Genomic DNA, 16,374 nt, shown 5'->3' with positions numbered 1-16,374 from the left:
AATACCTGTTGTGACTGTACGTAGTATCCAATTGAAATAGAACGGTAATACGCACATCTATCAACCGAGTTCCCTTAAAATTCATATTTGAGGGTTTCAGAGTGTAGAAAACAAGTATGTATATTTTTTTTGAAAATAGGTAAATTTTTTGTCTTAGCCCCCACATAAAATTACTGTCCGATTTTAGATATTTGTGGATTTTAGCGACACTTTATGACCGATTCGGCTGAAATTTGGTATTTTGACCTCTTGGAAGATATGAATCCTTCGTACCAAAAATTATTAACATAGGTCAATGTTTTGATTTAGACCCCACACAACGGGACCACCCTGTTAACCAAATTTTAGCAGTTTTTGGTAATTTTGGTCGTTAATACGTAGGAATTGCTGTTTGTGCACATTTATTATAAATAATAATTAATTTCAATACAAAATGGACGTTGAAATAGTTTTGGCCAGAAAATTTGGATTTGGGACCATTGTGCTTTGCCACAAATCTTTACAATCTACTATAAAATGTGGTCGGATCATACCCAAATGTTCTAGAAATTTACTATTGGTCCTAGAATACATCAAAACTCTAAAGTTTACCTAAACGCCAGGAAGTTACCCTATACTATATTCTGACATTCTGAATCAACAAAAATATGTATATATCTGCAAGACAAAAAGTCACATAAAAATGAACAAAAACCAAAAAGTTGAAACACAAAAAATGCCATAACGCATTCATTTTTCAACCGATTTCGTTGGTTTTTTCCATTTTGGAGAGCCAACTAAATTTCCTACTTGTTAACAGTAAGTAGTTGTACTGTTAGGTGTCGTTTACGCAGCCTAGAGCACAAGGAAAAGCATTTTACTGTTTTTAATGTGTTTTTGTCACACTTAATCCACTATTACTTCGCCATTTGTCAACCGATTTTAAAAATCTATGGCTTGTTCGAAAGCCATTACTCTCCCCTTTGTAATGAAAAACAGTGTGTGCAAATCGGTTGTGGAAAAAAGAAGTAATGTCCGTTTGTCATGTGCACAATTACTAGTAATACAGTGCCCTCTATTGGACAGTAGCGGACACCCATCAGCTGTTTAAAGATACATCTTTGACGTTCGAACAGTTTCGTTTGTTCTTACAAGTTGTCAAAGAAGTCACTCAATCGATCCATGAGGTGGTTGTAACGATGACAACCAAAATGGTAGACTAAAAGACCTGAACCTTTCCTTTCCTTTTTCATCGTTGAAGCAGCCGGAGTTGAGCCCTTTGATGGAAGAATCATACTATGCTTAAGTGAACGAAAACTGAAGATCGAACTCAATACCGTCAATACTTGCCATTACTATTTCCATAATAAAAACGAAAATTAATCCAATTTTTTTATTTGTGATAAATGTGACTTTATTCAGAAATTATCTAAAACAATTGAATCGAAACCTGAATTTCTTCTCGGTCAATTGATGATTATCGATATAAAACAACAAAAATTTAATTGGACTTAAGCCTAAAGAAACTATAACCAAGTTTAAAGAAACAAAATAAAAACTATCTTGAACTTAAGAATACAAAAAAAAACCTTGAAATAACATAAAGATAATACGCTAACAAAAATAAATAAAAAAATAAACTTACGACAACTACCATCCAACAAGCTGCATCACATTACCAGCTCGCTTCCTCCGCTGCCACCGTGGGATCCTGCTTAAAGGCACCTGCATACCGCGGTGTCAGGTGACTCATTGTGACATACTTTATACCATCCAACTTCCTCTAGAATAATCTATAACATAAAAAAAGATAGAAAATAACTTACAAGAGTTGCATATTTGTGTCTATAAAAAGGGTAGGCATTGTACTCTAATTAGATTTGTCGACCGTATTTTTAGGTCTAGGCTTAGCCCAAAAAGATTGAGCTCATTCTCGGCAGGCAGAAAGTGAAAATAGATATAGAGGGACGATTTGTCTTACCTACCATCAATGCTGTCCCTTATCCTCGGTTAAAATGAACCTGTAAAAGAGAAAAAAAATAAAGTCATGAAATTACATGTTTATAGATTATTATAGATACATAGACTTACCAATACGATAACACAATTGGACAGACGGACAGCTGGAGCAAGGAGTCAGCATCTTGAGGGCGAGTATCGCCTTGTCAGAAGTCAGCCAGAAAAAGAAAAGCAGAACATTAATTTTAATTTTGTTGCTAATTTATATCGAATTGTTAAATTGTTAAAGAAGAAAAAAAAACCACAAAAACAAAGCATTATAAGTAGTGATGATAATGATTTACTGTATTTTCATGCCTTTTCTATTCCCACTTTAAAAGTTTAAGTCAGTACAATGTAAACTGCCGATATTTTCTTTTATTCAATAAATCTTGGAATAATTTCAATTTATAACGTTTAATTAAAAAGTCTTTACTTAAGATCATGTAGATCTGATAACATAAGGATTAAAGGGGGGGGAACAATAAGTTGAAGGGGAAGGTATGGGGCAACCGAAACCTTGCGTTGTCATGGTGGACTTAATGTCCAGTGGGTGGGTTATTTCTCGTTGCAAGACCAGACGAGATGTGGTTTCTTTCAGGTGAGTGTGGTGCTAAATCATTTTTTATTTTATCCCATTTCCATATTGTTTGCTTCTCTCATTTGGGTCATCTAAACGTGCATCTTGTTGTTTATCTTTTCACCCCTAATGTCAGACTGGCATGAAGAATTTTCTGACGCCTGTCTAATGAGTTAGAGTGTTGCCAAGAACCCCACCATCCGACGAGCTCTAGCTGCGCGACACGCTACCATGCCAGCAACGCAACACCTAGCGACAAAATTGACCATCATGGTTTTCATTTTCGACCCAGGACAGGACAGAATGGCGCCCAGAAGAGAGAAACGTTCTAGTTAGAGTTTGCGCTTGTCATATTTCGTGATTGGTCCCGTGGAGTGAAATTTTGCGGTGCTCTGCGGCCGCCAGTAACCGGATCTGACAAGGGTTGGGATCACTTAGTTCTTACGGATCTTGGACTCAGTCGATAGTCTGTAGTAGACAGAGGTTGATAGCCGTAGATTTGTACGGAATTGAGGGATCTAGAAGATAGTTGCATTATAGTTTATTAGATTGCATAGCGATGGTTTTCTATGATAGACCCTAGGGATATTCGGACCCGGTATTCATTTTGCTTAGAAGATTATGCCGCGAAGCCGAGATTCTCTGAAGGTTGAGTAGGGAACTTCCGAATTTTGGGGATAGCTAATTCTAGGTTTTGTCTTAGTAATTGGAGCAGATCCAAAGAACTAAATGCTAATTTAGAGTTATCTAAGCCAAACCATCGAGCAATAGTCAGTGTAAATATTCCAATATTAGCTTGTCTAAGTTCCAAAAGGATGTTTTAAGGTTCCTAAGCACCGGCCTCAGGCGGAGCGAGAGTTACCATTCTTGGAAAGATTTAGGTGGGTTATTACAATTTGTCAAGTTTGTAACATGCATAGCACCCACTACATGTAAAGGAGTCAGTAGTTAGTAAGATGACCTTATTGTTACCTTGCTTATGTATCCTACTCTTCAGAGTTATTGTTCCCCTTAAAATCCTTGTTCAGATAACTTATACGATTTGAAGTACGTTTTTTTTTTGCATATTTCATTTATCTGGAATAATTTTGTTAGATATATTTATACCTTTTTGTGGTTTTAATCCCTTTCCAGGTCGTTTCCATAGCACATATTCAGTTTTTCTTTCATTTGCATTTTTAATTGATTCTCTTATATCCAGAAGGATTATCTTTTTGAGTGAGTGTGTGTGTGTTTCAGTAACGGTTGGAATTTACAGGTTGTTTGCTTTTAGCTAATTAAATGGAGGCAAGGTCGAAGAGTAGGGACCGTACAGAGACAGCGGATAAGGCTCCTCCTCCCGCATCAGAGATGAGAACTCTCCCGGAATTAGTGGTGCCTGTGGGGGATACGATGCCCACCAATGGGGGGCCAGCAGAAGCAGCTGCCTCGTCAATTGCACCACCGATTTCGAGCAATATTTCGGTTGGTTCTGATGGATTTAACGACACCATTCAGTCACCAGAGTTCGCCAGCCAAACAGCCCGTGACATAAGGAACGATTGTCGGAAAGGAAATCCAGATTTGTCGTTAGAGTCGGTACATAACGCCGATTTACAATACGTAATTGCCTCAGTTGAAAGGGCACAGGAGCGGTTGGTAAGGAGCGTGGAGGAAATACGCCAGCTTCATAAGGATTGGCAGCAACAAGCCTTAAGTACGAGTCAGAGTAATCCTTCCGCACGGACACAACAACTACCGCCTATAGCTGGGAGCAAAAGACCGCCACCACCATTGACAGGCCCAGGAGCAGATGAGGCACGTCCGTCAGCCCGGGGAGCAGCATTAAATCCTCCCGGCCATAATCCACCACAGCCTCCATATCCATTATATCCTCCTGGCAATAATCCAACACAGCCTTCATATCCATTCAATCCTCCTGGGAGTAATCCACCACAGCCTCCATATCCATTCTATCCGACTAACAATAATCCGCCACAGCCTCATTGCCCTCCATATCCGTTCTACCCGACAACTGGTTTTGGACAGACGTCTTCAAACTTCAGTTACCCACCGATGTCCTCACCAGGTCCACCCTTTAATCTTAAGAAGTGGGGGATAAAGTTCGAGGGTAACGGGAAAACCGTTGATGCAGAAGACTTCATTTTCCGCATAGAGTCCCTGAGGCAGGATTATGCATATCCTTTTGACGAACTAATTAAAGATTTTCCGCAGTTATTGGAAGGCCAAGCACTAGACTGGTACTGGCAGCAGCGCCGAATTGCTCCTTTTCAGTGCTGGAGCGATCTGAAGAACGCGTTTTTGTCCCAGTTTAGACGTTTTGAGTCTGAATTCCAGATTCAAAAGAAAATAATGGACCGCAGACAGCAGCCGCAGGAGTCGTTCGAGGATTTCTTCAATAGCGTGTTAAGGCTCAGAAATCAACAGAAGGTACCATATTCCGAGAGTGATCTGGTTGAAATTATGAAGGGCAACCTTAAATCTTCATTGGCAGCCCTGATATTCCCAATCAAGATCCATGGTTTGAACCATTTCCAGCAAGAGGTGAAACGAGCCGAGAATATGATTTCCAGTCAACGGCAGGCGTACCAGCAAAGATCGTACCAGGCACCCAGGGTTCACGAACTCTATTATGAAGAACCATATTTGGAAGAAGACGCTCAAACGGTCGCAGTGGAAGTGGATGCGATCAGAGACACGACGAAATACACCTGCTGGAACTGCAGGAAACCCGGTCACAGCTACGTAGAGTGCCCGGTTCCCATAAGCAGAGTCTTCTGATTTCGCTGTGGACGAGAGGGAGTTTTAGCCCCAAAATGCCCAAGGTGTCAGGGAAACTTGCCCCGGAGCGTGCCTCGTACTGCGGAAGCGCGCTCGACACAAACGGACTCACCGCAGCAGTAAAGCCCAGCAGCACTACGTTCAAATCACCTGATTCCACTGTCGTCCAAATCCTAGCGAACCCCATTAAGAAATTAGTGTATGAGGAGCCTAAGCTGAGAGAACGCAAGCCCTTACATGTTCGTCAAAAGGAGTATGAGGAAGCTAGAATGAGGATTTTCGGTAAGGTTTCGTCAAAGGTTAAGAGGGCTAGGGATCGGTACAAGAAAAGGAAGCAGCTTCGACGGGAAATTGCCTCTGCGGCCCTTTACGAAGGCGAAGACACTCGTTATTACGCTAAGATCAAGATTGAGGGAGTTGAGTTTGAAGGTCTGGTGGACAGTGGGGCTACGGTCTGTTGTTTAGGTAAAAACTGTTTAGAATTTGTGAGAAGAATCGGTATTAATATAAAGAATTTTTATTCATTTATCAAGACCGCAGATGGAAGTCCTCATCGTATTGTCGGCCAAATAAGAGTCCCTATAGCATTTGGTGGGAAGACTAAAGATGTGACATTTTTCTTGGTCCCCACACTTAATCGAGAGCTATTTTTGGGTGTTGACTTTGTGAGAGCTTTCGGTTTCTTTGCATCGGTGGATAGTCTTACAACCAACAGTGTTAATCTTTGTGACGAAGCGGACGCGGGAACCAGTGATGACAAACCCGTCCATATTTTGTCTGATTCCCAACGGCAACGTTTGGAAGTGATAGTGGCCAAATTCCCATGCTACACAAAGAAAGGCTTGGGTAGGACGATGTCTGAGGTCCATACCATTGATACTGGTAATGCAGTTCCCGTGAAAAGTAAGCATTACCCAGTGTCTCCGGCTGTGCAAAAACTGATGTATGCGGAGTTGGACAGGATGTTGGATCTGGGAGTCATTGAGCCGAGTGATAGTCCATGGAGTCACCCAGTGACTCTGGTTCGCAAAGGGGAAAAGAACCGGCTATGTTTGGACGCACGAAAGCTCAATGCTCTCACGGTCAAAGACGCTTATCCACTCCCGCATATTGAGGGATTGCTAAGTCGACTGGGTGATACTTTCTTTATCTCCAGTGTCGACCTGAAGGATGCGTTCTGGCAGATACCCTTAGATCAGCCAAGTAGAGAAAAAACCGCTTTCACCGTGCCGGGGAGACCGCTTTACCATTTCACGGTCATGCCTTTTGGGCTGTGTAATGCAGCTCAAAGGTTATGCCGTTTAATGGACAAGGTGGTCCCCTCAGCAATCAGGGATCGTGTTTTTGTCTACTTGGATGATCTACTGATTGTATCTCCAGACTTCGACACACACGTGGAACTGCTAGAGCGTGTAGCGAAACTCTTGGACGAAGCAGGGTTGACTATCAATGTTGCTAAGTCTAAGTTTTGCTTCAAAGAGCTACGTTACTTGGGTTACATTGTTGGTGGAGGAGAATTGAAACCAGATCCAAACAAAGTGGAGACCATTACCAGATTTTGTTATCCCAAAACGGCGAAACAGGTCAGGAGTTTCACAGGTGCAACCGGTTGGTACAGACGGTTCATACCGAATTATGCCACCATTGCTGCACCCATCTTTGAAACCCTGAAGAAAGGCAAGCAGTTTGTGTTTACCGAGGAAGCCAAGGTTGCCTTTGACAAGCTGAAAGAAGCCCTGGTAACTAGCCCAGTGCTGACCCATCCCAATTTTAACAGACACTTTTATGTTCAATGCGATGCCTCCGACCTCGGGATTGGAGGAGTCCTCTTCCAAAGGGATGACGAGGGCGGAGAGCATCCCATTGCGTATTTCTCTCAGAAACTGACATCAGCACAAAAAAATTATTCGGTCACCGAACGTGAATGTTTGGCTGTAGTGATGGCGGTGAAAAAGTTTCGCCCCTATATAGAGTTAATGCCCTTCACGATTATAACTGACCATAGTAGTCTGAAGTGGTTAATGTCCCACAAGGATGCGGACGACTGGCTCGCTGGAGTCTACATCTACAGGCTTTTACCTTCGAAGTTGAACACAGGCAAGGGTCGAAAAACATCGTCCCGGATACTCTATCCAGGTATGATATGGAAGAGTTGTCCAGCAGCTTAACATATCTCATTGATCTCAACTCCGAGCATTTTAAATCCGATAATTATAAGGATCTTATTGAGACAGTGAAAAAGAATAGTGAGAACTTGCCAGATATTCGTGTAGTAGATGGATACGTATACAAACGAACGCAACATTATGATGGAATACCCATCAATGAAGACTTTTCTTGGAAGTTATGGGTTCCTATAGAAATGACAGCAGATATCATTGAGAAGGCCCATTGTCCACCTACCATGGCACATGGAGGATTTCACAAAACCTTGAGAAGGATTAGGGAATATTTTTACTGGCCGAATATTACCATTCACGTCAGAAACTTTGTGCAAAATTGCGAAGTATGCAAAGCTTCTAAGCCCGCCAATATGACCCTCCGTCCTCCAATGGGAAAGGAAACCCTTGTGGAAAGACCTTTTCAGCGTCTTTACATAGACTTTTTAGGCCCCTATCCGCGTTCAAAGAACGGAAATTCTTACATTTTAATCGTGTTAGATCACTTAAGCAAGTTTGTTTTTCTAAAAGCCATGGCGAAAGCTAGTGCCAAAAACGTAATCAAGTTTCTAGTGTCAGAGATTTTCCACAAGTTTGGAACGCCTGAGGCAGTGATGTCCGACAACGGTCCACAGTTTTCTAGCAAAGAGTTTCAGGAATTGGTCAAGAGTTTTGGCATTAACCATGTCCGAACAGCATCACACTCTCCGCAAGCAAATGCTTCGGAGAGAGTGAACCAATCCATACTTGCAGCGATACGCTCATATTTAAGGGGAAGTCATCAGGAATGGGACAGTTATCTGTCCGAAATCGAGTGCTCGTTACGTACCTCAGTACATTCTTCCATCGGTGTCACGCCATATTTCGCGTTGTTTGGCATGAATATGATATGTCATGGAAGTATGTACGCCCTAGCAAAGCAATTAAGAGTCCTAAACGATCCTGAAGCTAATTTAGTCCCCAAATCGGCGAAGTTAGAACTCATTAGGAAGCAAATTCAAGATAGCCTCCATAAAGCTTATCAAACTAACGAAAGGAAATACAACATACGGAGTCGAGTTATTAGATTTATTCCAGGTCAGGAGGTGTTCCGGAGGAGCTTTCAGCAAAGCGACTTCAAGGCCCAATATCATGCGAAGTTAGGACCAAAGTTTGTCAAGTGCCGTATAGTGAAACCTGTGGGTAACTGTTTATATGAAATAGAAGATCTGAAAGGAAAACCCCTAGGTGTATACCACGCTAAAGACCTTAAACAGTAAATGATTCTAGGTGGAGGTCCAATGGGACAAGTGGTAGATTACCAAGTTTTAGTGTAAGGTACAACCGAGTTGCACATCCTTTTCCTAAGAGGTAGTGGGAATGGGGTGTAAGTTCTTGAGTTCCAGTATTCTAGACCCCAGAAGCTGATATCAAAATTATGAGGTAGGAGTACGATGAGAAGCTAACCCGTTTTGCTGACTCTAGCTATATGTCTGCGAATTCGGAGCAGTCACTTAGTGACAGTCTTTGACCATTAGTGCAGTTCCCCTTTCGCTATGTGAAATAGCAGTACCCGTTTGCATCCATGGCACGGGGCAGGGAACTGTTGTACACGAGGTCGCAGATCAGTCCTTCAATCGACTTATGACACTAGAGCCTGAAAAAGGGGAAGACAAAGTCAAACACTCCTGAGCGCGTTTGAAAGGGCAACGTATCCAGCGGTAGGGCGAATGCTACCGATCATGTCGTTGGTTTTGCTAAAGCAGGGGAATTAAGGAACTACATACTGACGATGCAGATTGTCAGCAGAAAAACAAACAAAAGACAGATTAGAATGCCCAACAACTAAAATGGAAGGGACAGCAGACCTATGTAGCTTGGCAGACGAGACGGCATAATAATTGTGGCAATACACTATCGTCAGACTACAGCCCATCTTAAAAGACATCAAACTGCTTCCGTGTGCATATTTGATGATCCTCCCAATACAGAAGGGCAAATTTGGTTTCTCGTAATTTTTATCCTCTCCGAACCTTTACGACAATCATACCCTGACACGTCTCTTACTCTCAATATGTAAAGACAATTACACCCTCAGCCTTTAGGCTAAGAATGGATATAAACACTTTGATACGACAAAAAATGTGTCTTATAGCAATAACGGTTTTAGACCCCTAGTATATTTGGACGAAATTCTTTGCAGTCATTTGGGGTCGATTTGGCCATGTCCGTCCGTCTGCCTGTTTGGTGTGCACGATAACTCTCAAAGAAAGCAATTGATTTGGTACAAACTTTGCACATAGTATTGTTCCTACCAGAAATATATCGGGTTCGAATGGACTATATCGGACTTCGTGTACCTCCCACACAAAAATCTGGATAAAGTGAAGTTTTTTTTTAGGTTGTCTTTCGGCTTCCTTTGCGAAGGTACAATTTTTTCCCTGCGCAAGTCCATACCTTGACGGCACCAACCAAATTGGCAAATCCGCGAGATGATTCCCGCGGGGAGTTTCTAATTGGTGCAGACCTTGCACATCGTATGATTTAATCCAGTCATGTATCTGGTTGGTATATGAGCAATATACTATATAAATTTGGGGAAATTCGTCTCGGAGCTATTTGAAATTTTTGCAGGAGGTTGTCTTCATGGTCTCTATTACAACGGTACCATTTTCGTTCAGAGTAAGTCCATACTTCCTCAGATATTGGCCGAAAAGCTCCAAAAATCCTGCCAGTGCATACTAAAATGGCTAGGGTACAAGATAATTTTCAAACTTTTTTCAAACATTTCTTAAACATTTAGCTTGACGTATTTAATATTTCGATATCTCTACAACTCACTAGTTTGCTTGCTAAAATCTTTTTTACTTTAGGTCAATGAATGGTATAGCCCCACACTACCACACTATAGGTACCAGTTGCCATCTATTTTGAAGCAAGTGGTGATACAAAACCAATACATTTTTTATTATAGGCTAAGGGTATATCTCCGTCAGCACAGCTGACTGATACTTTCTTACTTGTTTTTTTTTCCTTCGGGATAACACCGAAACCAACAAACGGATTGCTTCTCCATCAAAGAAAATCATACGCTCAAAATCATATAGGAAACTCACACAAACTGAACATTAGCAGTAGACACTGTGGCAAGATTGAACCTCAAGGCCTTAATTTCTAAAGCCCTTCAATAAGGAACTAATCGCATCCAAAAATATGCCGAGTCCAATGTCTTCGTGAAAGAACGAACAGCCAGTCTAAATCATCCCATTTTAGACAATGCGTAAATATTATTCCTTATGTACAGGTTAACAGAATACATTCCCCTGTCGCGCTAATATCTATTTATAGAGTGTGGCTCATAGTAATCATCAAAACCGTAGTAAAAGCTTTGTCTTATAGAACGTTTAATTTGCAAAAAAAAAAGTTACTAAAGGAAATGCGGGTACTCGCCATTCATTCCTTCAATGTACGTACTTTTAGCATTATCATCCGATCGGCAATAATTCTTAATAGATTTGAGGGTCTTCATAGGCGTGATTACTCTGGGTAAAATAGTCGTCCCCATGGTACCTGTAATAAATACCAAATCAGATTAGTCATAAGTTTGTTGAAGGTGAGACAAGAAAAATACAATTATCTCAAATTAAGACTTCAGGACAGATCAGTCCTTAGACAATGCACCCTCTATTCGCCACAAGGCATACATTACTTGCACTAACCAACAGGTCTATATTGCTACTATTATCCCGGAGTCAATTATGGGTTCTTTCACGTTCTCAATTCCACCATCATGTTCCGCACAAACTTACTCAGTATGATCTCAAGATTCGCACTATTAAACCCCACTATTACAGAAGTACACTCTAATGACATTGGTTCCATAGTATTGTGTCATATTCGACTAATATTGCGTTGTGGCATATTGGAAACCAACGCTCTGTAGATTTTTAAAAAGAAAAAAATCATTAGGTAAATTACATGAAGGTAATTTTCTATTAAACCCTATTTATTCACCTTGTTAATTACCGTGCTGGGTTATTTGTCCTATTGTGCCGTTCAATATAATAAGCTGAGTTACAGTAAATTTTTCATTAATTACCACTCTTTAAAAAATTCGGCCCATAATACAGGCGAAGAGGAGCACGCTGCGGGAAAGTTAGTTACAACTGCAAGCATTTGCGATCTACAACACCCACAAATGCGTCCCAAAAAGGGAAAAAAAGGACATAAAGATGTTCACTTTGAAAGATACCGGCGCGAGGATGCTACACATATAGATGATCATTGCGCATAACTTTTCCGCAATGAGGCGAATATCAGTACAAAAAAAAATTCAAAAGTAATTCTGCAAATTACAACTTCGGGAACTACATCTAGTGCTTCCTAATTTTGGGTAAATAATACACTTCCCAGTAACTCGCTTTGAACCTCTGCCGAAAGTATTCCGGCATAGAAACATCTATGCCGCATTGTCCCATTCAGTGAAATCACGGGATAGCGTAGCTCCTACTACTTTAATCGACGTACCGGATGGAACATATGAATGTTAATGTGTAGATTAATGGAAGATTTAATATATTTACCTTAGACCATAGAACAATCGGCAATATGAGCAATATCTTTTTGAATCTTCCCGTTGAGGGAATGACGTTTCCCTTGTATGTTATCACTCAGATGTTGCCCTCTTCAGTGACCTTGATTTATTTTGGCGTGCCATGTTTTTTTTTTGTTCTTCAAGCCAATGATAGGAATTTTCCCGCATATCAATATGATTGACGGTATACACCCAATGCAATAATCCACATACATTGCGTTAGTTGTTGCTAAATTATTATTGATGACAATGTCTACTCAGTCAACGCTTTTCCACCAAAAAGAATCCTAGAAAGGGCAGAAAGCTAATTTACAAAAAGTAAAATACAGATAGTTTTAGAATTTATTTACCCCTTTTTGTTTCTGTTCTTATTGAAAAGGAAGTGCTAGTGACTATGCGTTTAAAAGCAAGATCAAATTTCTCTTTTCATTTCCATATTGCAGAGTCGACTGTACGAAATTACATACATATGTTGATATTAGTAGTATTCGACAGTGTGTTGTAGTTTTTTCCTTTTAACGACCGGTACCGTTTGTACACACATTCGCACACACTCCGTTTTAGCACTATTACAATTCATTAAATTGTCCATTCAATTCCATTACCACCTCCTCCCATTGACATTAACATGTTATGTTCTCCTCCTTGCAATGGAAAAATGCAATGTTTCCATATCAATTTGGATGAATAAGATTTGCGTTTTCTTTTTTTTGGAAAAAGTTTTCTTTATTTTTACCTTTTCCCTTGAAACAATTAAAAGGAAAAATTTTCCGACCGCTCGAACCCAATTGATAAAATAAATTTATTTGGCTTTGGTAGTGACGTCGGAATACCGTCGAGTACAGAGTTAAAAGAGAAACATAAAATAACCATACTCGAGTAACCACCACAACAGGGTGGCTCAAACAATAGTTTTCCTAAACATAAATACCTAATTCAAAGGCGTCGTAACAGAATTCCAAATACTTGCAATTTTTCCCTCCCATCCTTTGACAGTGATGTTCAAAGGATGGTTGGGTTTGTCATGTGCACAATTACTAGTAATACAGTGCCCTCTATTGGACAGTAGCGGACACCCATCAGCTGTTTAAAGATACATCTTTGACGTTCGAACAGTTTCGTTTGTTCTTACAAGTTGTCAAAGAAGTCACTCAATCGATCCATGAGGTGGTTGTAACGATGACAACCAAAATGGTAGACTAAAAGACCTGAACCTTTCCTTTCCTTTTTCATCGTTGAAGCAGCCGGAGTTGAGCCCTTTGATGGAAGAATCATACTATGCTTAAGTGAACGAAAACTGAAGATCGAACTCAATACCGTCAATACTTGCCATTACTATTTCCATAATAAAAACGAAAATTAATCCAATTTTTTTATTTGTGATAAATGTGACTTTATTCAGAAATTATCTAAAACAATTGAATCGAAACATGAATTTCTTCTCGGTCAATTGATGATTATCGATATAAAACAACAAAAATTTAATTGGACTTAAGCCTAAAGAAACTATAACCAAGTTTAAAGAAACAAAATAAAAACTATCTTGAACTTAAGAATACAAAAAAAAAACCTTGAAATAACATAAAGATAATACGCTAACAAAAATAAATAAAAAAAATAAACTTACGACAACTACCATCCAACAAGCTGCATCACATTACCAGCTCGCTTCCTCCGCTGCCACCGTGGGATCCTGCTTAAAGGCACCTGCATACCGCGGTGTCAGGTGACTCATTGTGACATACTTTATACCATCCAACTTCCTCTAGAATAATCTATAACATAAAAAAAGATAGAAAATAACTTACAAGAGTTGCATATTTGTGTCTATAAAAAGGGTAGGCATTGTACTCTAATTAGATTTGTCGACCGTATTTTTAGGTCTAGGCTTAGCCCAAAAAGATTGAGCTCATTCTCGGCAGGCAGAAAGTGAAAATAGATATAGAGGGACGATTTGTCTTACCTACCATCAATGCTGTCCCTTATCCTCGGTTAAAATGAACCTGTAAAAGAGAAAAAAAATAAAGTCATGAAATTACATGTTTATAGATTATTATAGATACATAGACTTACCAATACGATAACACAATTGGACAGACGGACAGCTGGAGCAAGGAGTCAGCATCTTGAGGGCGAGTATCGCCTTGTCAGAAGTCAGCCAGAAAAAGAAAAGCAGAACATTAATTTTAATTTTGTTGCTAATTTATATCGAATTGTTAAATTGTTAAAGAAGAAAAAAAAACCACAAAAACAAAGCATTATAAGTAGTGATGATAATGATTTACTGTATTTTCATGCCTTTTCTATTCCCACTTTAAAAGTTTAAGTCAGTACAATGTAAACTGCCGATATTTTCTTTTATTCAATAAATCTTGGAATAATTTCAATTTATAACGTTTAATTAAAAAGTCTTTACTTAAGATCATGTAGATCTGATAACATAAGGATTAAAGGGGGGGGAACAATAAGTTGAAGGGGAAGGTATGGGGCAACCGAAACCTTGCGTTGTCATGGTGGACTTAATGTCCAGTGGGTGGGTTATTTCTCGTTGCAAGACCAGACGAGATGTGGTTTCTTTCAGGTGAGTGTGGTGCTAAATCATTTTTTATTTTATCCCATTTCCATATTGTTTGCTTCTCTCATTTGGGTCATCTAAACGTGCATCTTGTTGTTTATCTTTTCACCCCTAATGTCAGACTGGCATGAAGAATTTTCTGACGCCTGTCTAATGAGTTAGAGTGTTGCCAAGAACCCCACCATCCGACGAGCTCTAGCTGCGCGACACGCTACCATGCCAGCAACGCAACACCTAGCGACAAAATTGACCATCATGGTTTTCATTTTCGACCCAGGACAGGACACGTTTAAATTTGAAAATCCAAGAAAGCCCATTTTTCACTACATTTACCGTTATAAAATCAAGACCCGAAGTGACCCAAAGAAACCAAAGGTATTTTCGTCTTCTATGGACTCCCACAAAACCGAATTTGTGCATCAGAAATCCTGCAAAAAAATTTTGTCCACTTTTGTGTTATTAAAGTACGCACACTTTCACATACATTCCATTGAAATTACAAAAAAATTATATATTTAAAATCCGTTGTTTATTTAGGATATAATCATAGTTTTATAAACTGCATTTATACCCACTTATTTAACAAGAAACCTATACATTTTTTATAACTACAGACAGTGGGATCTTATAAACAATATTTGACGCTATTTAGAGTAAATTCGATTTTTGGCCAAGTTTTTTGGAAAATTGGGCACTATTCATTGGTATTATTCTTGAGTTTAAATAAGAAAAGTATTTTTATAGGCATAAGTAAAAGAATCAAGTAATTTTGGGTTTTCCAATAAGGAATTAAAAAATCCAATAACAGTTGATATGTTTGCCATTTTTTGGAATTCCACAATAACAATGTCTCTTTTGCTATCCTACAAATCATAAGCAGATATTGATTTTGCTACAAACCCCTCTATTGACAAAATATACCAAAATTAACATCTATGGATTACCAATATAAGTTTGCACAACAGAAGGGTCAACTATCAACTGATTTACACGAATGAATTGTGTGCAGCTATTTAACCCCCAGTGATTGGGGGTTACTCGTCAACAAGATTTCGGCTCCTGTTGAGTTGTTGATTGTTAGCAAAGAAAGTGATTAATGATATTGTCTGTCTAAGAGTTTTTTCCTTAAAGGATATTTTCTTCTTCATATTGGCAAAATCCAAAAGATTAGTTGCATTATGCAAATTTTGCACTGCGTGCGAAATACAAATGCGAATTAAGAATATTTGCATATTAAATTCCTTATTTTTTGATGTACGGCACATTTTTGCATATTTCGGAGATGTTGCAAAAAGGGCTTAAGATTTACAACTTCATTATAAGGCCATTTACAAGTTTGTAAACAATTGTAATGAGTTCTTGACATCATGTTGAGATGTCAAGGGAATAAGATGATTCTCATATGCAAATTTTAGTTTGGCATTCCATCTTGCACATTAATGGAATTTTTTAATAGGAAAAAAAATAACACAACAACAGCTGTCGTTTAATATTCCAGAACTGCAAGTATATCCTAATTTTTACTATTTTTTTTGATATCGTAAAGGAAAAATTGTTATCGTAGTAAAAATTTATAGATTCATGCAGGTTCTGGAACAGACCATATTTTAGCTATTTTATAATTACCTACCAACCACTCTACAGTTTAGTATCCAAAGATAACTGTAAATACCGAAATTAGCTTCATTATATACATTTTTCGAAAAAAAACCCTTTTTGAAATTTTTAG

At 39.2% G+C, this 16,374-nt stretch overlaps 1 long non-coding RNA gene across 2 annotated transcripts; it reads right to left on the bottom strand.

Annotated features, from left to right (window-relative positions):
• Positions 1–1,367: 1,367 nt before the first annotated feature.
• LOC141401176 (uncharacterized) lies at positions 1,368–12,913 on the bottom strand. Of its 2 annotated transcripts, none has more exons than XR_012412281.1 (6): positions 12,807–12,913; positions 12,421–12,714; positions 12,060–12,357; positions 10,927–11,046; positions 1,961–2,140; positions 1,368–1,772 (listed from the first exon to the last, which is right to left on the bottom strand). It is a non-coding gene; the product is annotated as an uncharacterized lncRNA (long non-coding RNA). The 2 variants fall into 2 exon arrangements; XR_012412282.1 differs by having other exon boundaries at positions 10,951–11,046; positions 12,807–12,907.
• Between the last annotated feature and the right edge of the window lie 3,461 nt (positions 12,914–16,374).

The sequence above is a fragment of the Musca autumnalis genome, unplaced genomic scaffold (genome assembly GCF_047663935.1).
Source record: "Musca autumnalis isolate F117 unplaced genomic scaffold, ASM4766393v1 scaffold_4, whole genome shotgun sequence".
Classification (NCBI taxonomy): domain Eukaryota; kingdom Metazoa; phylum Arthropoda; class Insecta; order Diptera; family Muscidae; genus Musca; species Musca autumnalis.
This window is presented reverse-complemented; position numbering and strand designations above follow the sequence as displayed.